The 25060-nt window shown below is 44.5% G+C and overlaps 1 long non-coding RNA gene across 1 annotated transcript; it reads left to right on the top strand.

The window, feature by feature from the left end:
• Window positions 1-3090: 3090 nt before the first annotated feature.
• On the top strand, window positions 3091-10424 carry LOC132525646 (uncharacterized). Its single transcript, XR_009542327.1, has 2 exons — window positions 3091-6341; window positions 6553-10424. It is a non-coding gene; the product is annotated as an uncharacterized LOC132525646 (long non-coding RNA).
• The last annotated feature ends 14636 nt before the right edge of the window (window positions 10425-25060 follow it).

The raw sequence follows: 25060 nt of genomic DNA, 5'->3' as shown, positions 1-25060 counted from the left end.
GGAGGGAATTAGAATATTTTGGAGACAGCTAGTCAGTTTTGCGAAGCAAAAGCCAAGAGAGATGAAGGCAGTAAACCTTTGGGCCAAAATAGTAAAAAGGGGATTAGTGTCCATAATCTCTAAAATATTTTTTACTTACCAGTTTGGGAAAAAAAGGTAAGAAAAATCTCTCCCACACGAGAGATTCCTGAGTTCTGAGCTTCATTTAAATCTCTTTCCCCAAATTCAGGGAGAATTAGCCAAATACAACGCAGCCATTCTAACAGTATAAGGAAAATGCTACAATCTATGTGTAAGGGAACTGGAAATGACTAGCTACGCTGACAATTATTTAAAGCACTTCAGGGCTCTTAACATTCACTTCGGCGGCTCCAGAATGGGAGAAAGGTCACAGATAAGAGGGGGACCTAGGTCCCCTCCCCGCCCAGCCCTGGAGAAAAGGGCAGTTGAAGAGGCCGACATAAGTACTGGGAGAGAGTGGGGGGACAAAGGGAGGCACCATGAGGTTGAAATTCGCAGATTCAAGAATAGGTTCTGGTACTAATTAGCTCTGTCTGATTTTAGGCAAATCACAAACTCCCCAGGCCCCCAAATCTCCACTTGTAAAATGAGGTGACCCAACTCAGGTTTTCCTCCTTCCAGCGCTAAAATTCTACTAAAACTTTTCCAGTCCCAGAGCAAACATCAAGACTACGTTTGAAGGGAGCCGTCTGCATCTCTGTAATATTCCACTCTTACAGGGAGAGGGAAAGAGTGATTAAACAAGAACAGCTTCACCAGGGCCACTTTAAAGTAGCTGCTCAGACTGGCCCTGCTTTATTGGGGGTGGAGGAGGTGGGAGGGTAGCATAGAAGACAGTACCCTAACTTGCTAGAGCCCCCCAGGCCTGCTCCTTTCACAACCACCGCCATTTATAGGAGCCAAAGGGGGTTTAAAAATACAGACTACGGGACTTTTTACAACTCCTATGTCATCATTCAGTTGCCATCCTAACCTGTACCTTGCCAATAAACTCCGTCTTCGCCTCTTGGAATTTACTGCCTAAACACAAGGTATTGCAGAGATTCTAGAATTAAAAACTCTGGAGGTGAGAGGCGGCGAGAGGGTGGGTGTCACCACCCTGTCCTGGGCTCTAGGCTTGAAACCACCATGTGCCCTGGAACGCTCCACGATCTCATCGCCACTCCAGTCTTTTCAAGGAAAACAACCCAGGCAGTTTCTGAGACCCCTTCCGCTTCGAGCATCCTAGACTAGTAAGATCTGGTGACATACAAACACTCAAGGGATGTTACAATAAACAGAACTAGATGACTACAGGGGAATGACGTGCGAATTTTTAATAAACGGATGACTTTGCGATAATAAGGAAGCAATGACAAAGGACGGGGGAGGGGAAGGAAAGGCCGACCCGGGCTGAGAAGAGAAGGAGGGCAGCAGCCCCTGGAAGGGAAGAGCAACCCAAACGTGGCGAAAGGTTGGAAGGGCGGTCAAACAGCCCCAACCGGCTCAGGGCCAGCTGACACCCTCCCCCACGCCTTTCTCTAGGACAGGCACCGGCCCTGGGGGCGGGGCGCGCGTGCGCAGTGCAGCGCTGCGCCAACCGCCACCGCTCCCGGAGGCGGCTGGGACCGGCTGGAGCCGGTTAGAACCGGCGGAATCCGCCCGCGAGCCTACGACTCACAAAGGGAGCCGGCGGCTCACGACCAGCATATCCCTGCGCGAGGCGGGCGTGGGGTGGGGTTGCGGGTGCGGTGGCGTTAGTGTAGCGCCCCTCCCCCCACTTCCTCAAAGGCCTCAGGCCGCGCCGGCCCGGAAACACACCCCTCCCCCGCCCGGGTGGCCCGAGGGTCCTGGAGGCCCAGCGGCCCCGGCGGGGCGTGCCCAGCCCGCTCGGCCTCTCCTCAGCATTTTCTCTCCGCGGCTTCTTTAGTTGCGTGGAAGGCCGGTGTCCGGGAAGCCCCCCCAACCCCCAAGACTTTTAAAAGTCTCTAGAGTTAAACCGTAGATAACGCAAAATTTGTAAAACAGAAGAACCTAGAAAAGCAAACCCGCGATTAAAGGTTCACAAAAATTTGAGAACTTGTTCCCTCGCGGAGTGCCTGCCCAAGGTCGCCTTGTCTTTGGAGGTGAAATCACTAACTTTTGTTATTGATACTTTATAAAGAGGACATGTAAACTTGCTTTTGACAACTTTAACGAGAGAGAAGCCTGGAAGCTTAGAAACGCTTCACGTTTGGAAAGAACAAGAAGTTAACCCCGGCTTGATTTAAAATGTCTAAGCAGGCAACCAAAAGTGTAGGGCTCTAGCTGACATTTAGTAAATACAGAATCGACAACAAAAGCATGTAGCATGTCAAGTTACTAACAGGCCCATGCTGATGCCTCGATTTTAGTCAGCCTTTGAGATGGGTGGCCAGCTCTGTTGCAGAAGACAATAAACTGTGGCTCTTGAAACATTTTCGAGAAGTGGACTTACACATTTAGTAGAATTCTTAAGCAGATAACCTGGACCGATCGGATTTCATGGATAAAAGGGCAAACAGGCCGCTTGCGGTATAAACCTCAGAACCACCTCGCAGGACTTGAGGCTGTTGGGGGAAAAACTGCAACGCTTCGCTTCTAAAATGGCTGCGGTCTGTACTTGTGAGGCTGAAGCTCGGTTACATAATGGAAAGGCAGGCCGTCAGCAAAGCTAGTTTAACCTTCCTTCAAAAAGCACTAAGTTGTACCCACTGTACTCCAAAGAAACACGAGAAGTATTTTAAAAGTTGCTAAAACATTCCCAAGTAATGGCTCTGAGTTTTTGTAAGCTGGTCTATTTAAATGTGATTTTCATTGTTTTTGCCCAAATTTTCAGCTCAAATCTACTTGTTAATAAGTTTTAAAAATCTGGGTACAGGGCTTGCGATCAAGTTGCACAAACTTAAGAGTCTAGAAAGTCTCGTCAACCAGATTCTATTTTTACCCCTCCGGAGGAACTATTTTTGCTTCCCTCACAAAGACGGCGGAAGGGTATTGAAATTTGGAGGTGTCCGCCGTCCTTCCTCTATAAATATGCCGCAGCGGGCGGGGTGGCTGGTATTGAGGCAGCGAGCGCAGAGGCAGCTGTGAGGGAGGAGGCGCTGCCTGAGGAGACCACAGATAAGTTTTTCTGCTAAGATAGATAGGATTAGTATAATTCTGTAGGAATTATAAATAGAATAGTGAGATACTGCTTTGCATTAAATTCTTAGAGTAACTTTGATAACTTAAGATTATTTTAGGGGAAATATGAAGACTTAAAGAGTAGGTTGAGAAAGGAAGAAAAATAATTTTAGAACATGGCGGAGGTTAGGAGCTGAAACTTCTTCATGGAGTGAAAAAACTAATTTTAAAAGGAATTGCTGAAAGAAATAGGACTGCACAGTACGGAATTTTCTTAAATGAAAGGCAGCCTTTTAGATTAACGTTAAAACGTAGGGTGACATAAACAGAACCTAAACCTAACCGTCATTTAAAAAAGTCATAGTTGTAGAGGATTAAAATTCTTTAAAAGCCGTCTTTTAAGAAAATTAACTGAAGGTGATTTAAGAAACATGCCTTCAAATTCATGGCGCAATAAAAATTGCGACATTTGAAGCCTACTTGATTATAAGGGCTTTATTTGCTAAAGCCGACGGAAATAATAATTAGGGATGGTAGGATAAAGATTTTGAGAAAGAAGATTAGAAATTTGAAGTGGAAAACTCGGAAGACAGAAGTACAGGAAGGTGAAGAAAAGACTAGAGAAGATAGGAAAAGTAGAAGATAAAAATACGCCTGTTAGAAGACAGAAAAACTAATTTTAGCCCAGAAGGTAGAAGGCGGAAGAAAAAGTAGACAAAACTAGAAGAGAGAAAGAAGGTTGAACATACGGTCGAGTATTTCAGATAGAAAATGAAAAACAAGCTATTGGACATAAGCATACCAGATAGACGTCAAAAAAAAATTAGAAGATGCGAAAGTTCAAGGCCAAAAAGTTGGATAAAGTAAAGGAACAAAAACTAAGGAAAATAATTTTTTATAGTTAAAAGAATTATAAAAGCCCATCAACTTAATTCTGGTGGTGCAGAAGTTAGATTTGAGAAGATGAGGGTTTTTAAACTGCTGTAGGTCAGGACCAACTTAGAAGACTATCCCAAAACGAGAAGGGAAGTCAGTTTAAAATCACAGCAAAAAGCTACTAAAAGGACTGAAGTAATTTAAAAACTAAGAATGTTTTTGGAAGAGTTAAACATTTGAAAGGCTGTAAATACAGTAGCTTAGTTTCCTTTGGAAAATTTAAAGGACTTTGTAACTGAAGGAAATCCAAGAGCAAGAATAATCGTCAAGTTAACATTTTTGCATTGGACTTTGCGCTAAGATGAAATTTTAAATTCTGAGGACTAGGCGCTAATTAACAGCTGACCCAGGTGCTACACAGAAGTGGATTCAGTGAATCTAGGAAGACAGGAGCCGCAGACAGGATTCCAGGAGCCAGTGTTTGGTGAAACTAGGACTGAGGAGCAAGCGGCAGTTCGTGAATATAGGAAAGAGGAGCCCGGGAGCCAGTGCGATTTGGTGAAGGAAGCTAGGAAGAAGGAAGGAGCCCTAACGATTTGGAGGTGAAGCTAGGAGAGGATCCCAGGAAGGAGGAGGCCAGTGCGATGTGGTGATGAAGCTAGCGTGCGGCTTGGCTTGGCAACCACGCGGAGGAGGCGAGCAGGCGGTGTGGAGGATAGATAGAGGATCCTAGAGCGGCAGCCCAGTGTGCCAGGCCCGCAGGGAGAGCCAGTGGTGTGGTAAAACCGTGAGGTCGGCCATATCGTGGGTTGTTTTCTTCTCTTTAATTTTTTTTTATGTAATTGAGTATGGTAATATCTTTGAATTTCCTAATGGTAATGGGGGAGTTGTGTACTTAAGCATAAAGGGTTTTATGGGGATATAGGCCGATTTTCGGGTGTCGTAGGTTTCTCTTTTGCAGGCCTATTTTCTCATGCATCTTTTCTGGAGCTTTTGAGGGCAGACTTCCAAGGCCCGGAGGAATGGTAGATGGCAAGTGTTTTTGTTTTTAACCAATATGAGGGAAAACAAATGGATTTGATAGAACGACTTTGAGAGGATTTCAGCAAGTTGTGTAAGCAGGTTTTATATTTAGCTTGGGGTAATGAAGCATTTCAATTTCGTGAATAGAGGACCTATTTTTCTTTCTCACCCTGTATTCTAAAAGTTTTCTGAATATGTAGCTTGGGTGTGTAATTGTGGGGGGAAAGTTTTGGGGGGGCAAAATATGTTTTGAGTTTTTTTCCCTTTAGGTCTGTCTAGAATTCCAAAGGCAAATGACTCAAGGTAACAGGAAAAAAGAAAATCCAGTATCAGGATTATCAGAACACCACAGGTTTACAGTTTGTAGAAACGAGAGCACAAGCAGCTCTCATTTGAGGTCTGGCGGAGCTGTCCATGGGAGAAATGGCTGGTAGTTATTCTGTTTTTCCACCCCTTAATCAGACATTTTTTAAAGTACGTAACTGGTTATTTTTACTTAAAGTATTTTGGGGACGAGGGTGGGGGAGAAAATGTTTCTCTAAGATTTTCCACAGATGCTATAGTACTATTGACAAACTGAGTTAGAGAAGGATTGTACTGCTACGCTGTTTGGCACCAACGCCTTCAGGGATTGGAGCTGCTTTTTTCCTTGGAAGAGTATTCCCAGTGAAGCTGAAATGCACAGCACAGTGCAGCTTTGGTTCATACTCAGTCATCTCAGGAGAACTTCAGAAGAGCTTGACTAGGTCAAATGTTGAAGTTAAGTTTTCAAATAATGTAACTTTTAAGCTAACTTATTAAAGGGGAGGGGCAGATTTTGGCAATTAGTTGGCAGTGGCCTATGGTTGGGATTGGGAGGGTTGGGTTTAGGTAATTGTTTAGTTTATGATTTCAGATAACTCATACCAGAGAACTTAAATACTTAGGATGGAAAACTAAAGAACTCTCAACTTCCAAGGTGGCAAGTAACTCCCAATTTTCTAGTTTCTGTTTTTCCCCAGTTTTTGAATTTGACAGCTGGGGAAGTTCATGAAGATTGACTGGATTTAAAGTGTAGGGCTTGGGGAAGGAAAATGGTGGACTGGGGGTTGGTCTAGCCCACTGGGCTGCCTTAGATTAAAAACTTGGGAATTTTTTAAATGCTTAAGTTGTTTGCATATGGTAGTGTGTGGTTCTCTTTTGGAATTTTTTTCAGGTGGTTTAATAAAACTTAATACTACTATAGGAGCTTCAGAGCAAAGGAAGTGGCTTAATGATCCTGAAGGGATTTCTTCTGATGGTAGCTTTTATATTATCAAGTAAGATTCTATTTTCAGTTGTATGTAAGCAAGCATATTTTTTTAGTGTAGGAAAACCTTGTGTGTGGGACTGCAAAACAGGATATTAAGGTATGATTCAAAATTATTGTAAACTGTCTCAAATTTGCATCTAAGTATTTGTAAATTATAACTGATAAGAGGGTGGGCTTTTGTTGATGAGGGAGGGGAAACCCTTTTTTTTTTCCTGTAGACTTTTTTCAGATAACAACTTCTGAGTCATAACCAGCCTGGCAGTATGATGGCCTAGATCGAGAGGGGAACAGCTCCTTGGTGAATGATAAGTAAAGGCAGAAAAGATTATATATCATATCTACATGGGGGAAAAAGCATAACCCTGAGATCCTTAACTACTGATGAACAAACACATTGTCTGCATATGCCAAAAAAAATTAAGCAAATGAAAGCTACCAATTTAAAGTTAATGGAATCTACCACTTTAAAGTTTGGCTTATCAAGCTGTATCCACAAAAATAATGAATTGATGAGAAATGAAATGATGAAATACAATGAAGATCAAATGTCCATCTCAATACTGCTTTTACAAAAGCAGAATAAAAAAGCGAAATGAAATGAAAATGATAATGCTACACATTAATCCTGGAATAAAAGAAGCTGAAATAATTGAAATGAGTGGGATCAAGTGGATTGAGGAGGAGGCTGTGCTGTTTGCCAATCTTTCGTTTGCCTCAGACAGGTTTCTCATTATCAGAAGAGTTGCTTCATTTCATCTGGGAGCAGAAAACAGCAGGCAGCTGTTAACAGATAAGTTTAACTTGTATCTGCAGTATTGCATGATAGGGATAAGTGCTTACCTTTGCTAAGAGCTGTGGAGGTCCTAGGTCCCTTACCTAAGGGATTCCGGGATTGTGAGGGATTTTCCTATCCAGCCTTTTAAAATTAGACAGGACTTAGTGTGCCTGTGGGCTTCCATGATGGGTTAGCACACTTCACTCAGAGGCTAGTAATTCCTTAAAGCCTCTTGAGATTAATAAAGGTAATGTGTGTAATACTAAGAACATTTGTTTAGCATTGAATCTCTGAAAAGCCTATTGAAGGGTAGCATAATGTGCTGTTAACCAGAATTCAGATTGTTAATCTTGCTAAAATTTAAATGTTATGATGTGTATTGTGCAGAAAACCGTTAAATTATTCAAAATAAAATACTTTGTAGAGAATGTATGCTTTTAGAAAGCTGTCTCCTTATTTAAATAAAATTGTTTGTCTGTAGTTAGTGTTGGGCAATCTTGGGGGGATTCTTCTCATCTTTCAGAAACTTTGAACACTTTAACGGACAAGATCAGGAGTTGAGCGGAAGAACGAATTTAACTTAAGGCAGGAAAAACAAATTTTATCCTTCGTAAAAGTGATGAGCATTTAATAATTCCAGGCACATGGCAATAGAGGCCCTCTAAATAAGGAATAAATACCTCTTAGACAGGTGGGAGATTATGATCAGGAAAACAGGTAACACCTACGCTGTTTTCAGAAAGTCAGGAGTCTAGTGGTTAAACTAGAGTAATGAGAGATCATACTGTCCACGTTTCCAGTTTGCATGTTAACTTTAAATGCTTACAGTCGTGTTATCTAGTGGTAGCTGATGTTTACACTATTGGCCTTTTATATAGGCACTTGGTGTGGGGGAGGGCATGTGGGTTTTTAAAGAATTTTCCTTTGCAGAGGCTTCATTTCATCCTTCATGAAGCTGTTCAGGATTTTGACTTGCATATAAGCACTTGGCTCTGCCTTCTGTTCTCCTAGTGAGTGTGAGACCTTGCAGTGAGTTTATCAGCATACTCAAGTAAATTTTTCCCCCCTGATTTTGGAGGGAAGGGAGGAGAGGGTGGGGCTTACTTGTTTTAGTTTTTTTTTGCAGACTACACAGAATGCAGTTGTCTTGATCTCAGGTCTGTCTGTTCTGTTGGCAAGTAATGCAGTACTGTTCTGATCCGCTGCTATTAGAATGCATTGTGAAACAACTGGAGTATGATTAAAAGTTGTGTTTTCCCCAATGCTTGGAATAGTGATTGTTGAAGGAAAATCCAGCTGAGTAATAAAAGGCTGAGTGTTGAGGAAATTTCTGCAGCTTTAAGCATTCGTGTTTGTGATTGAAGCAAAGTCCCTTTTGCTGTGCTTTTAGGTAAAATGCTTTTTTGTTCACTTCTGGTAAGGGGGTGGGAGGGCACTGAAGCCTTTAGTCTTTTCCAGATGCAACTTTAAAATCAGTGACAAGAAATAAATTTCAAACGAACAACAGTCTTCACGAAATTTAACTGGCAAGTGGAAATGTTTAACAACAGTTCAGTGGTCTTAGTGCATTGTCTTTGTGCCGGGTTTCTCTCTCCCCTCCCTTGGTCTTAATTCTTATATACAGGAACATTCAAAACAACAGACGTATGCGAAGGGCCAGAGAAGCCAGACCCAGTAAGGAAAAATAGCTTATTTACTTTTAATAAACAAACCAAACATTGCATTTTAAATGTGGGGATTGGGAACCACTAGTTCTTTCAGATGGTATTCTTCAGACTATAGAAGGAGCTTCCAGTTGAATTCACCAGTGGACAAAATGAGGACAACAGGTGAACAAGCTTTTTCTATATTTACATACCAAGTCAGATCTGTTATGGGTAATTCAGTACTAAATGACCTTCCAGCTTTACGCTGGTGTCAACAGCATGAGCAAGTTGTTTGTTGGCCTGGGGGTGGAGGGGTGAGGTGGGCGCTAAGCCTTTTTTTAAGATTTTTCAGGTAACCCTCACTAAAAGCACCGAAGGCTTAAAGTAGGACAACCACGGAGCCTTCCTGTGGCAAGAGAGACAGCAAAGCGCTATTATACCAAGGTCAATCAGAATGGTGTCGGCCTCTCAACCCCATCTTCTGTTAGGAAATGAGGACTTGCCTCAACGACACCCTGTGCAGACACTGCATTGAGGCTGTCTTTTTGGGGAGTGAAGCATCCAAACGAATGCTCGAGTACCTTGTATACCCTGGGCTTGTCCTAACATACAACTCAGCTGTTTTTATAGCAGCTCTTAATAAAGCCCAAACCTCAAAAAGTGATGCTTGAAGGGGAGGGAAAGGGGGAAAGCGGGCAACCACTTTTCCCTAGCTTTTCCAGAAGCCTGTTTAAAAAGCAAGGTCTCCCCACAAGTGACTTCTCTGCCACATCGCCACCCCCTGCCTTTGGCCTAGCGCAGACCCTTCACCCCTCACCTCGATGCTGCCGGTAGCTTGGATCCTTGTGGGCATGATCCATAATCGGTCTTAAGGTAATTGGTGTCAAGGTCTTCCGGTGGGTTGCACTACTAGAAATGACCATTAATTTGCCTGCAAATAGTTAATGATATTAAGACCACAACTAAAAAGCTCTAAGATGTTTCAGATGTGTGGCATTATTATCCAGTGATTAAAAGAAACTTAAACCAGTAAATGGAGAAATAACATTTAAGAACTGTCATGTTGGGTGGGAAGGTATAAACTGAAGTAGACAGGCACTTTAGCAGTTGAGAGGGGCTGTTGGGGGGGATTGCAAAAATTCTCTGCTAAGACTTTTTCAGGTGAACATAACAGACTTGGCCAAGCTAGCATCTTAGCTGAAGCAGATTCTCCAGTGCTCTTCAGTAGGGTTATTTATAAAGGTTTTTCTTTTCCTGAGAAAACAAAAGGTTTTGTTTTCTCAGGTTTTGCTTTTTGGCCTTTTCCTAGCTTTAAAAAAAAAAAGCAAAAGATGCTGGTGGTTGGCACTCCTGGTTTCCAGGACGGGGTTCAAATCCCTGTGGCATCTTTGCTTGACTTTGACCTCTGCTCTCAGGACTCTTTTACGTTTTTCTTCTTTTGCTTCAGGTGCTAGACTCTAGAGTTAGGGGAGGTGGAAGATAAAAGTAGCTTCAAACTATATCTTTTCATTTGTCAGAAGTCTGAACTGGTTTGTATTTGTATTTACATAGGAACCTAATATAATAACTGCATTGTCTTTAATTTTCAGGTATTCCTCACGTATCTAGTGTTTGGAGAAGTCTCACTATTGAAATTTTTAATTACATATTAATAAAAATTAAAAAGCTTTTCATTGGTGTGATTCATTTGTGTATAAATCAAACTGGTCTGGGTGGGTGTTTTCGTGGGTGTTCTACCTTGTTCCTGTTTAACTTGTCTAATAAAATACTGCACTGTCATGCAGTCTAATCTCCCAAGTAGAGCAGGGACCTGGGGGGGGGAAGCGGTGCACTGGGTGAGCTGAAGGACCCAGCAACATCCCTACAGGGAAAAATGGACACTTCCTTTAAAGCAGCCTACTTTCTGCTGTTCAGCAGTTGGCTGTGAGCTGGGCTGGGATGAAGGAAAACAGCTGGGGGACATGGGGAGGAGCGGTATTACCATTTCTTCTATGAAAGTACTAAAAGCTCTCTGCTGTTCCCTCTGACGTCTTAAGTGACTAAGTTTTTTAATCAGTTGTCATTTCCCAAGCTACAAGCTGGTCATGTCACTTGTCCTGCGGAATGGCCTGTAAACCTGCAGATCATCCCTCTCACTTGCAACTGGAAAACCCTCACGGTCCCACCCATCTTCTAAACCCCTGAGAGGTCCTTGCCTCCTCCCTGTATTCCCTGAACGAGTAGGAGCGTCTCCTTCCAGTAAACCTGGCCAGTGAAACCTAAGTGTGGGACACAGTTCTGAAGAAGATGCTGCACCTAGCACCGGTCTCCCAGCCTGGCTACACCCTCAGCCCAGTGGAGGGGAGGGGCCTCAGCAAACAGCTTTGTCCTACATTACTGAACTCATGTTAAGTTGCTCATGTGTTGCAAATGGGGAAGCAAGCTCTGACTGGGTCACTGGCAAGGCAGCAGGGTTGGAATTTGAACCCTGGTCCCCAACACTTGAATTCTCTGTTGCTTTTACTTCAGTGCATGAATGTGCGTCAACTGTCCAACTACATAGAAAATAAACAAGGACCTACTCTATAGCACAGGGAACTATATTCAATATCTTGTAATAACCTATAATGGAAAAGAATCTGAAAAAATATATAATATGTAATTATATGTATATTCACTTTGCTGTTCACCTGAAACCCAACGTTGTAAATCAACTATACTTCAACTAAAATAATAAAATCAACTGTCCAGACAGGTCAGCAGCAGACCAGCCCCCAACACAATGGTCCCTGGGCTTAAGTGCCTATTCTGAATTGATGCCCAGTTTCAGCATCTTTTGGAGAAGTCTCTGTTCTTGCAGAGCTGGAAGACTCCCAGGAAGCGCAAGGACTTCACTGGAGAGCAAAGGAGTAAGAGAGGAGAGGCTGGGGATTCACCAGGGGCTACCTGTTTCCTGGCGCTGAGCAGGCTCAAAACTGGCCAGGATTGGAAAATGTCAAGGCCAGGGTCAGCGACAGGAAGGGGCAAAGAAGGAGGCCAGAAGTCATTTCCTCCTTCTGAGCACAAAAAGAGAGAAGGAGGCCACCATAAAATTCCTCTGAAGGTTATGTCCAAGGCAGGGGCCTAGATCTTGATAATATAAACGAACCCCAGGAAAGTCCTTTATTTACTCCTCCAGCTGTACAAAAGACTTTTTCACTCTGGGGTTTTTTTCCTTTTTTTTTGGATTTCATTATTCTGATAATTCCAGTACTGAAGTGGGTGACTAAAACAAACCTGAGTTAAGTGACAGCTCCACCATTTCCCAGCCTCTCCAAACTTGCCCTCAAGTCTCCCAGGCCCACGGCTAGTTGGTTTGGATTTGGGAAGCAGATTTCTGACTTCAGTAAGAGTGCAACTAGGAAAATGAGAAGACTTGGAGGGAGGGGCAGGGTATTGGGGAAAGTGAGAAGTGGGAGTGTCTAGCAGGGTTTTTTTTTTGGCTACGTTCGGTCTTTGTTGATGCGCACGGGCTTTTCTCTAGTTGTGGCGAGCCGGGGCTAGTCTTCGTTGCGGTGCGCGGGCTTCTCATTGCGGTGGCTTCTCTTGTTGCGGATCACGGGCTCTAGGCATGCGGGCTTCCGTAGTTGTGGCTCGCGGGCTCTAGAGTGCAGGCTCAGTAGTTGTGGCGCACGGGCTTAGCTGCTCAGCGGCATGTGAGATCTTCCTGGACCAGGGATTGAATCCGTGTCCCCTGCATTGGCAAGCAGATTCTCAACCACTGCGCCACCAGGGAAGCCCTCTAGCAGGGTTGTTGATTCAGAAGCTCAGAAAATATAGGCGACATAGGTCAGATTCTGGCTCCTGGCTCTGACAAGTTGGCAAATGGAGTGTCACCTGCCCTTTCCAGTCTCTGTTTTTTCCTCTGTTTAAATGGGGACGATGCCCTGTCTGCCTGCTGCAGTGAGAAGAGTAGCCACAGGAGATGCAAATGTATGGAACTGGAAATGAGTGGGCTTTTGCCGCCATCTAGTGAACAAATGCAGTATTGCGAACCCTGTCCTTGGAATACTTCATAATACACTTGTTTGTTCAACAAACGTTTATTTTTATTGCTGACTAGTATTCCATTGCATGGATATTATAATTTCAGTTACTTCCCATTTTTAGTAATTATGATGCATAGTTTTTAAGAAATTTCCAAGCTATTTCCCCAAGTGGTTGTACCATTTTGCATTCCCACCAACAGTATATGAGAGTTCCAATTGCTCCATACTCACCATCATTTGGTATGATCATATCTTTATTTTATTTTTTAAAATAAATTTATTTATTTTATTTGTTTTTATTTTTGGCTGTGTTGTGTGTGTCTGTTGCTGTGCACTGGCTTTCTCTAGTTGCGGGGAGCAGGGCTTACTCTTGGTTGCAGTGCACCGACTTCTCATTGCGGTGGCTTATCTTGTTGTGGAGCACGGGCTCTAGGCGCGTGGGCTTCCATTGTTGTGGTGTGCAGGCTCAGTAGTTGTGGCTCGCAGGCTCTAGAGCGCAGGCTCAGTAGTTGTGGCACATGGGCTTAGTTGCTCCACGGCATATGGGATCTTCCCGGACCAGGGCTCGAACCCGTGTCCCCTGCATTAGCAGGCGGATTCTTAACCACTGCACCACCAGGTGATCATATCTTTAAATTTTAGCTATTCTAGTGAATATGTAGTGGTGTGTCATTGTGATTTTAATTTGCATTTCTCTATGACCAGTAGTGCTGAGTATCTTTTCATGTGCTTACTTGCTATTTATGTATCTTCTTAGGTGTAGTGTCTATTCAATTTTTTTTTGGCCAATGTTGTTATTGGGATGTTTATCCTTTTATTATTGAATTGTAACAGCTTTTTTTTTTTTTTTTTTTTTTTGCGGTACGCGGGCCTCTCACTGCTGTGGCCGCTCCCGTTGCGGAGCACAGGCTCCGGACGCGCAGACCCAGAGGCCATGGCTCACGGGCCCAGCCGCTCCGCAGCATGTGGGATCTTCCCGGACCGGGGCACGAACCAGTGTCCCCTGCATTGGCAGGCGGACTCTCAACCACTGCGCCACCAGGGAAACCCAGAAGTTTTAAATCTTGAACAAACCACTGATGTGCACAATAACATGGAGCAATTTCAAAATAATTATGTTGTGAGAAAGAAACCAGTTTTTTTAAAGTACATACAGGGAATTCCCTGGCGGTCCAGTGGTTAGGACTCTGTGCTTTCACTGCTGAGGGTGCAGGTTCAATCCCTGGTCAGGGAACTATGATCCTGCAAGCTGCATGGTGCGGCCAAAAAACAAAAACAAAAAACTACACACTGTCTGGTTCCATTTATGCAAAATTGTCAAAAATAAAAACTAATCTAGGGCTTCCCTGGTGGCGCAGTGGTTGAGAGTCCGCCTGCCGAAGCAGGGGACACGGGTTCGTGCCCTGGTCCGGGAGGATCCCACATGCCGCGGAGCGGCTGGGCCCGTGAGCCATGGCCGCTGAGCCTGTGCATCCGGAGCCTGTGCTCCGCAACGGGAGCGGCCACAGCAGTGAGAGGCCCACATACCGCAAAAATAAAAAACAAAAAAACCCCCTAATCTAAAATAACAGCTGACTAGGAGTTACAAAGGGGCACAAGGAAACCTTGGGGGTGATGATCATGTTCATTGCCTTGATTGTTGGTTTCATGGATGTACACATGTCAACACTCATCAAATTATATACTTCAATTACTTGCAGTTTATTGTACATCGAGAAACTGTAAAGTAAAGAATATACACACACATGAACAAGCATCTCTTGCACACTTACTGTGCGCCAAACGCTGAGAAGATGCTGGGGATACAAAGAGAAACAGTGGACTCTCCTCAGCAGCTCAAGTCTTGAAGCAGAGCCCTACATTCACCTCCCCAAGGCTATGGCGACAGGGTGTCTTCCAGGCCCTTCTCTGCTCCCTGCCCATCCGCCTTCACAGACTGCCTGTTAGGATTCCTGTGCACATTCTGGCTGTGCCCACCTCACTGGCCTCTATCCAGCCTCTGATACCCACACCCACTTGACCAGCAGTCCCTTCCTTCCCCTACAGGAACCACCCACACCCCACACACAGCCCCTCCTGTCCCGTCTCTGGCCTTCCCTCATGCCTTTCCCCCTTGCTGGAATACTCTCTGCCCTCACCCATCTCCAGAGGAAATCCCACTCCTTCAAGGTTCAGCTCAGAAGCTCCCTCAGCCCTTGCCTGGGCCGTCGTGCCTTGAGCCCCCTCCTGCGTGTTCCCCAGCCTCCTGGAACCTGTGTTCTGGTTTCCGTCCAAGCCCTGCCTGGGCACTGACCCAGGGTCATGCTCTGGTTCACTCCACTAAAACAGGAGGACCACACCCTCCTGAACAGACATGTGTGTGCACAGCCCTGGTCACAGACCCTGGTGTTGCTACACACTTGCCAACTTTTCACCAGAGCCACTCTTACAAACGTATACCACTTTTTAGACAGTGATTCCTTTTTTTTTTTTTTTTTTTTTGCGGTACGTGGACCTCTCACTGCTGTGGCCTCTCCCGTTGCGGAGCACAGGCTCCGGACACGCAGGCTCAGCGGCCATGGCTCACGGCCCAGCCGCTCCGCAGCATGCGGGATCTTCCCGCACCGGAGCATGAACCCGTGTCCCCTGCATCGGCAGGCGGACTCTCAACCACTGCACCACCAGGGAAGCCCAGTGATTCCTTTTTCAGTACAATTTCTCCCCTTCCCACACCCCTTTTCTTAGTTCCCCGACAAGGGATCGAACCTGCGCCCCCAGCAGTGGAAGCGCGGAGTACTAACCACTGGACTGCCAGGGAATTCCCCCCCCCTTTCTTTTTTATTTTATTTTAAAATTTTTATTTATTTATTTATTTTTGGCTGCATTGCTGCGCGCAGGCTTTCTCTGGTTGCGGCGAGCAGGGGCTACTTTTCACTGCGGTGCACAGGCTTCTCATTGCGGTGGCTTCTCTTGTTGAGGAGCAAGGGCTCTAGGCACACGGGCTTCAGTAGTTGTGGCACGTGGGCTCAGTAGTTATGGCACACAGGCTCAGTTGCTCCGTGGCATGTGGGATCTTCCCGGACCAGGGCTCGAACCCATGTCCCCTGCATTGGCAGGTGGATTCTTAACCACTGCGCCACCAGGGAAGTCCCATCTTTTTTATTTTAATAACCTTTTCATTTTATAATGTTTTTAGACTTACAGAAAAGTCGCAAAAATGATACAGCAAGTTATAATGACTATTATTTTTTAACTGAGAAATGCACCAAATCAACTCACTATTACATGTGATACTTCAACTTTATGGTTTCAGGCAAAGAAACTCATCACTGAACTCCATACAACAGTTTGGAACAATCTGGAACAAATGGAATCATGGACCAGATTTAGTAGAACCCAAAGTGTTTTACTTTGGACGGCAGTCCTGCCAAGCCCGAGAGTGGGCAGAGTGGAAACAGAACAGGTGGCCCTGGCCTCGCAGGCCAAGGTGGGGGGCGTCTGCCTTCACGTGGGTGAAGTGGGAGCTGTCGGAGGGTCTTGAGCAGTGGAGTCCGGTGACCTGCCTTACATTCTGTAAAGATCCCCCTGGTGGATGGAGGACGGGGGGTGCAGGGGAGACCAGTGAGGCAGCTGCTACAGGGGCGCAGCAAGGGAGGCTGGTGGCCTGGCAGCTGGGGGAGGGGCAGCGGAGGTGGTGGTACCAGGTGATTGGAGCCCAGATCGCCTGCTGGTGGCCTTCGTGGGACAGGAGAGAAAGCGCTGGGGTGAGCCTGGCTTCTGGCCCGGAAGGGTGGAGTTGCATTTGCTGCCGGGTGAGCCGGAGCCGGTTTGTGGGGGACTGAGAGCTGTCGGAGGGTCCGTTGCCTATCTGGGCTGGGCTCAGGGGATGGTCCCCACTGTGGTGGGGCAATGCAGAGGGCATTTGAAACCCCAGATTCCATGAGATGACCTGGGGTGACTTGCCCTGGCCACACCAGCTGCCCGGCCTTAGACCTCAGCTTCCAAACCCTCCCCGGAAGCCACCCCCGTCCCTAGCCCACCTCAGCACCTGTGTCCAGGGATGGGAGCCCCAGAGGCACCACCGGGATTCAGCATCACAGACCTGCAACAGTGACCCAGCAAACGGTGTGGCCTCCCTTCCTTTTCCCACCGGGGAGGGAAGCCCATACCCAGCCCTCCTGGCAGCCCAGGTGCCCCCAGAAGGTGGAGTCAAAATGGAGAGAAGTGAGGTGGTCCTGGCCTCCCCTGAGCCCTGGCCCCTCCCAGCTCCTGCCTGCAGCCTGGAACAATAGCAGAGGGGGTGTAGGGCAGTGGAGAGCCAACAAGCCTGGGAAGGAAGATGTGAGGACGTGGAGCAGGGGGGCAAGGGGGGGCGTGCTCTCACCCTCGCCTGACCTGGGCCACTTGCCCCAGAGAAGTGACGTTGGGGGAGGGAGAGGGGTGGTGGTGGAAGTCGACCGGTTCCCAGGCCAGCCCACCTCAGAGCTGAAATGTCCCTGGGAACCAGACGTTCCTGGGCCCAGGCAACTGACAGACAAACAGGTGGCTCGAGCTGCATCCATTTCTGCCCAGGTGGAGCCAGGCCACTGGGAGACAATGCTGTCCCTTCATCCCTCTGCCTGACCAGACTGTCCCATCCTGCCTCCGCTCGCTCACTCGTAACACTCATCCACGTGCTCCCAGCAGTCACCGGGCTGAGATTTGAATCCAGGCAGCCTGGCACACACACAACTCACATTCTCAACACACACTCGCCAGCCAGCTGTGCCTGGGTCCAGTGACAGAGCAACATGGGCCCTGTACTCAGGGAGCCCGCGCCATCAGCCCTGACATGCTCATGAATGCTGGGTGCATTGGCCATTATGGTCAGGCCAAGGGCCTCCGGGGCTGGGAGGAGGGTGGGCTTCCTGGAGGAGGAGGCATCTGAGTCGGACCTTGACAAAATGTTGGGACTCACTCATGCGAGGACAGGAGGAAAGTCACCCCAAGGGAGGGAAACAGCGTGAGCCAAGGCAGGAGGCTGGAAGGCTGTTTGTCCGTGGGGTTACACCCTCGATTCCAGGAGGTGTCTCTCCCCAGCCTACTCCTGAGCTTTGGGGACACCCCCCGGCTCCCCACCCCACTCTCTTTTCCCCAGCCTCCCCCACTTTCACTTTCTCTTGATTCCTTTTGCCTCTCCTTCCAAGGCTTTGAAACTGTCACATGATTTCTAATCGTGTCACCCTTACATCTGTAACCAGGGCACTGATTATTCACACTGGCGCACTTGTGCCCCAGGTTCTCAGCTCACCCTTGCTTTCTTGAATCCTGTTCCTTCCTTCTGGGTTCAAGGTCCTTCTTCCTAAGGTACTTCTGGAAGTTCTCTCAGCAAGGATTTCTGAGTGGTAAATACTCAGAGCCTTTGTTTGAAATATCTTTATTTCACTCTCTGCTTTCAAGGATAGTTGGGCTGGGCATGGCATTTTCAGTAGCCCTCACTTTCCCTCAGCACCTGAAGATGTCGTCTGGATTCAGTTGTTGCTTTTCAGAAGTTGCCTTCTGCCCCACATTCTGCCCCTGGACCCCAAGCCCTCACAAGCTGCTCCTGCTTCCTCTGAACCATTTGAGGACCCTCCAGATGGGAACCTCCCAAGGATGAAATTCTTGGCACCCTACATTCCCCCAGCTTCTGGGGCAGCCAGTCCTTAGAGCTGCCCTCCGTCACCCACCACACAAACATACCCTGCCTCTCTGCTCCATGTTGTCCTGCAGCCTCCTTCCTCCTGCGTGGCTCTCCCCTCTCCTGCTCCCTGCCCCAGGTCCCTTTCCTCTTCCTGACCCTCTACCTCCTGCATAGCTTCTGCACCATCCATGCCTCTCACCGCCTACCACCTCTGCCCTGGCCCAGCTCCCCCAACTGTGCATCCACAACCCCTCCGGAATGTTCTCTGCATGATGCCTTTACTCCTTCCAGTCCTTTCCCAGGCTGTGGCCTGACAGATGTTTCTAATGTACAGATCTGATCGTGCCACCCCCCTTGATGGTCCCGTTTTCTCCCGTGGAGATAGTGAAACTCCATGACCTGACTGAGGAGCCTTACATGATCTGCCTGTGCCCACTTCCTGGCTCCATCTTTCCCATCTCAAACTAAGGGCTCCTTCCAAGTCCCCCACAGGAATCATTGGGGAAAGATTTTTATCTGTAGAGAAACGTCATCAGATAAACCAAAAGCAGAGACATTGGCACTTTGTCACACATCACAGTCTGCTGTGGGTAAATGTAAAACTCCTTTAGGCTGGGTGAAACGTTGAACAGTGTGTGCTTTGTGAAGATTCTGTTGTATTTTGGCTTTCTTCTTCAAACCAGGAGAGATGTTTTTTGAAAAACGCATCTCCACTATATGTTTACATACAATAAAATTCCAACCTTTTTTTTTGGCCGCACTGCATGGTTTGCAGGATCTTAGTTCCCTGGCCAGGGATGGGACACAAGCGCCTGCAGTAGAAGTGCAGAGTCCTAACCACTGGACCACCAGGGAATTCCGTAAAATTCCTATCTTTTAAGTGTACAGGTTGATGAGCTCTGACAAATGTACCTGTGTAACCATCACCGTAGTCAAGGTATTTCAGAACTCTTAATTCTATTCCATTTCCCTGTATGTTTATTCTTATGACTGTACCACACTGTCTTGATTACTATTGCTTTGGAGTAATTTTATTTATTTATTTATTTATTTTGGCTGTATTGGGTTTTCATTGCGGCGCACGGGCTTCTCATTGTGGTGGCTTCTCTTGTTGCGGAGCATGGGCTCTAGGCACATGGGCTTCAGTAGTTGTGGCGCACGGGTTTAGTTGCTCCGCGGCATGTGGGATCTTCCTGGCCCAGGGCTCGAACCCGTGTCCCCTGCATTGGCAGGCGGATTCTTAACCACTGCGCCACTAGGGAAGCCCTGGAGTAAGTTTTAAAATCAGAAAAGAGGGCTTCCTTGGTGGCGCAGTGGTTAAGAATCCGCCTGCCAATGCAGGGGACACGGGTTCGAGCTCTGATCCGGAAAGATCCCACATGCCGCAGAGCGAGTAAGCCCGTGCACCATAACTACTGAGCCTGCGCTCTAGAGCCCGTGAGCCACAACTACTAAAGCCTGCACATGTACAGCCCATGCTCCGCAACAAGAGAAGCCACCGCAGTGAGAAGCCCACACACTGCAACAAAGAGTAGCCCCCGCCTGCCGCAACTAGCGAAAGCCCCGCTCGCCACACTAGAGAATTCCCGGGCACAGCAACAAAGACCCAACACAGCCAAAAATAAATAAAAATAAAATAAATAAATTTATTTTTAAAAAATCGGAAAAGAGTGAGTCCTCCAATTTTGTTCTTTTTCAAGATCGTTTTGGCTACTATGAATCCCTTGCAATTCCATGTAAATTTTAAAATCAGCTTGTTAATTTCTACAAAGAAGCCAGCTGGAATTCTGGTAGGGATTGTGCTCAATCTGTAGATCAATCTGGGGAGTACTGCCATCTTAGTAATATTAAGTTTTTGACCCATGAATGTGAGATGCTTTCCCACTGACTTAGATCTACGTTAGTGTTTCAACCATGTTTTTGTAATTTTCAGAGTATAAATTTTGCACTTCTTTAGTCAAATTTATTCCCAAATATTTTATTCTTTTGATGTTATTGTAAATGGAATTGTTTTCTTAATTTCATTGCTAATGTATAGGACTTTTTAATATTGATCTTGTATCCTGCAACCTTGCTGAACTCCTTTATTAATTTTAATAGCTTTTTCATGAACTCCTTTGGATTTTCTGTATAAAATATCATGTCATCTGCAAATATAGTTTTTTTTTTAAATTTTTACTGGAGCATGGTTGATTTACAATGTTGTGTTAGTTTCAGGTGTACAGTAAAGAGAATCAGTTATAATATACATATATCCACTCTTTTTTAGATTCTTTTCCCATACAGGCCATTATAGAGTATTGAGTAGAGTTCCCTGTGCTATATAGTAGGTCCTTATTAGTTATATATCTTGTATATAATAGTGTGTATATGTCAATCCCAATCTTCCGATTTATCTCTACCCCAATTACCCCCGGTAACCATAAGTTTGCTTTCTACCTCTGTAAGTTTGTTTCTGTTTTGTAGATAAGTTCATTTGTACCTTTTTTTTAGATTCCACATGTAAACACTATCATATGATATTTGTCTTTCTCTGTCTGACTTACTTCACTCAGTATGACAATCTCTAGGTCCACCCATGTTGCTGCAAATGGCATTATTCTGTTCTTATTTTATGGCTGAGTAATATTCCATTGCATATATGTACCACAACTTCTTTATCCATTCTTCTGTCGATGGACATTTAGGTTGCTTCCATGTCAAACAGAGACAGTTTTAATTCTTCCTTTCCAGCCTAGATGCTTTTTGTTTCTTCTTGTCTAACTGCCCTAGCTAGAACCTCCAGTATAATGTTGAATGGAGGTGGTAAGGTGGATATCCTTGTCTTATTCTTGATATTAGGAGAAAAACATCCAGTCTTTCACCATTAAGTATGATGTTAGCTGTGGGTTTTTCATAGCTGCCCTATCAGGTTAAGGACGTTCCATTCTTTTTTTTTTTTTTTTTTTTAAGATTTTTTGATGTGGACCATTTTTTTTTTCTAAATTTACTTTTTAAAAATTTTCATACTTTTTAATGGCTGAGTATTTATTCCATTATATATATGAATAATAATTATATATACTTTATTCCATTATATATATAATGGATCTTTTTTAAAAAAATAAATTTATTTATTTATTTTTGGCTGGGTTGGGTCTTTGTTGCTGCGTGTGGGCTTTCTCTACTTGCGGTGAGCCGGGGCAACTCTTCGTGTGGTATGCATGCTTCTCATTGTGGTGGCTTCTCTTGTTGCAGAGCACAGGCTCTAGGTGCGCGGGCTTCAGTAGTTGTGGCTCAAAGGCTCTAGAGCACAGGCTCCGTAGTTGTGGCGCATGGGCTTAGTTGCTCCACAGCATGTGGGACCTTCCCAGATCAGGGATCGAAACCATGCCCTCTGCACTGGCAGGCAGATTCTCTTTTTTTTTTTCTGGCAGGCGGATTCTTAACCACTGTGCCACCAAGGACGTCCTGATGTGGACCATTTTTAAAGTCTTTATTGAATTTGTTACAATACTGCTTCTGTTTTTATGTTTTGGTTTTTTGGCCCCGAGGTATGTGGGCTTTTACCCCCTGTGTTGGAAGGCAAAGTCTTAACCACTGGACCACCAGGGAAGTCCCAAGGAAGTTCCATTCTATTCCTAGTTTGTTGAGTATTTTTATCATGAAAGTGTGTTCGATTTTTATCAAATGCTTTTTCTGCATCTATTGAGAGGATCATTTTTTTTTGGTTTGTTTTTTTATTCCATTAATATGGTGCATTACATTAATTGATTATCAGATGTTAAACCAACTTTTCATTCTTAGGATAAATCCTACTTGATCATGGCACATAATTATATATATAATATATGTATATTTATTATATTATATAATATATAATTATATATAATATATATAATATATGTTGCTGGATTTGGTTTACTGGTTTGGAGAGTTTGCATCCATATTCATAAGAGATTTTGGTCTGTAGTTTTCTCGTGATGTTTTTTCCGGTTTGGGTATAGGGTAGTAGTGACTACAGAGAATGAGTTGGGAAGTGTTCCCTCTTCTATTTTTTGGAAGTGTTTGTAAAGAATTAACATTCTTTTTAAAATGTTTGGTAGTAGTCACCAGTGAAATCATCTGGGCCTGGGCTTTTTTTTTTTTTTTTTTTTTTTGCGGTACGCGGGCCTCTCACTGTTGTGGCCTCTCCCCTTGCGGAGCACAGGCTCCGGATGCGTAGGCTCAGGGGCCGTGGCTCACGGGCTCAGCCGCTCCGCGGCATGTGGGATCTTCCCGGACCGGGGCACGAACCCGTGTCCCCTGCATCGGCAGGCGGACTCTCAACCACTGTGCCACCAGGGAAGCCCTGGACTTTCCTTTGCATGTAGTTTTTTGGGTTTTGTTTGTTTGTTTACTTTTTGGCCACACTGTGCAGCTTGTGGGATCTTAGTTCCCTGACCAGGGATCGAAGCCGCGTCCCCTGCATTGGAAGTATGGAGTCTTAACCACTGGACTACCAGGGAAGTCCTTGGTGTGTAGTTTTTTTGCTTCCTGTGTGGTGGCTTTTTTATTTATTTATTTTTTGATTGATTGCTAATTCAATCTCAACTTGTTATAGATCTATTCACATTGTTTCTTTCTTCTTGAGTCAATTTTGGGAGTTTGTATATTTCTAGAAATTTGTCCATTTCATCTAAGTTATCTAGTTTATTGGCATACAATTACTTATAGTGTTCCTTTATAATCCTTTTAATTGCTATGAAGTCATTAGTAAAGTTCCTTCTTTCACTCTGATTCTAGTAATTTGAGTCTTCTCTCATTTTTTTTCTCAGTCAACCTAGCTAAAGCTTTGTCAAGTTTACTGATATTTTCAAAGAACTAGATTTTGGTTTCATTATTTTTTCTCTATTGTTTTTCTATTTCATTAATTTCCACACTTTAAAAAATAATTGATTTTTTCCAGTTTTATTGAGAAATAGACTTAATTTTTTAAAGTTTCAGGTGTACAACATAATGATTCAATATTTGCATATATTGCAAAATGATCACCACAATAGTCCAGTTAACATCCATCACCATACATAGTTACAAAACATTATTTTCTTGTAATGAGCACTTTCAAGATCCACTCCCCTAGCTACTTTCAAATATGCAAGACAGTATTAGAAGCTGTAGTCACCATGCTGTACATTACCTCCCCATGTCTTATTCATTTTATAACTGGAAATTTGTACCTTTCAACCCCCTTCTACCAATTTGCCCACCCCACCCAATTTCCATTCTTAACTTTATTATTTCCTTCCTTCCACTTGCTGGAGGCTTAGTTTTCTCTTCTTTTTCTAGTGTTTTAAGATAGAAGTTTAGGTTATTGATTTGAGATGTTTCTTCTTTTTTAATATAGGCATTTATAGCAATAAATTTCCCTCTAAGCACTGCTTTGGCTGCATCCCATAAGTTTTGGTATGTTTTGTCTTCATTTTTTTTTTATTAATTTATTTTTTAGTTTTGGCTGTGTTGGGTCTTTGTTTCTGTGCGAGGGTTTTCTCTAGTTGTGGCAAGTGGGGGCCACTCTTCATCGCGGTGCACGGGCCTCTCACTATCGCGGCCTCTCTTGTTGCGGAGCACAGGCTCCAGACGTGCAGGCTCAGTAGTTGTGGCTCACGGGCCTAGTCGCTCTGCGGCATGTGGGATCTTCCCAGACCAGGGCTCGAACCCATGCCCCCTGCATTAGCAGGCAGATTCTCAACTACTGCACCACCAGGGAAGCCCTGTCTTCATCTCAAAATATTTTCTAGTTTCCCTTTTGATTCTTCCTTATTTAGGAGTTTGTTAGTTTTAATTTCTACATATTTAAATTTCCAAAATTTCTTTCTGTAACTCATTTCTAATTTCATTTGATTGTGTTCAGAGAACACACTTTATTTTTTTATTTTATTTTTTCAGAGAACACACTTTATTTTTTTTATTTTATTTTTTCAGAGAACACACTTTATATTATTTACATACTTTTAAATTTATCGAGGCTTATTTTTCAGCCTAGCATATACTTTATTCTGAACACTGTGCCATGTATATTTGAGAAGAATATATATTCTGCTGCATTGTATTTCTTTAATTTCAAGGACTCTTGTGATTACACTGGGCCCACCAGGAAAATCTAGCATAATCTATCTTTTTTTTTTTTTTAACATCTTTATTGGGGTATAATTGCTTTACAATGGTGGGTTAGTTTCTGCTTTATAGCAAAGTGAATCAGTTATACATATACATATGTTCCCATATCTCTTCCCTCTTGCGTCTCCCTCCCTCCCACCCTCCCTATCCCACCCCTCCAGGCGGTCACAAAACACGGAACCGATATCCCTGTGCCATGCAGCTGCTTCCCACTAGCTATCCACCTTACTAGCATAATCTATCTTAAGGTCAGGTGATTAGTAAGCTTAATTCCATCTACAACCTTAATTCCCCCTTTGTCAAGTAACATATTCACAGGTTTTGAGGATTAGGATATGGACATTTTTAGGGGGTCATTATTCTGCCTGCCACAACAGGCCAGAATCATGAACAGCTTCTTTTTTTAAAGCATTGTATTTACTAAACAAACAAGCATAAAAACAAAACAAAAACCACAGAACAATTTTTTGAAATGTAATAGTAATGAAGGCAAAGTAACTTTTACCTTAAGTTATTCTC

This window comes from Lagenorhynchus albirostris, chromosome 9, assembly GCF_949774975.1.
Source record: "Lagenorhynchus albirostris chromosome 9, mLagAlb1.1, whole genome shotgun sequence".
In the NCBI taxonomy this organism is placed as follows: domain Eukaryota; kingdom Metazoa; phylum Chordata; class Mammalia; order Artiodactyla; family Delphinidae; genus Lagenorhynchus; species Lagenorhynchus albirostris.
The sequence above is the reverse complement of the archived record's forward strand: the minus strand, read 5'-3'. Positions and strand labels throughout refer to the sequence as shown.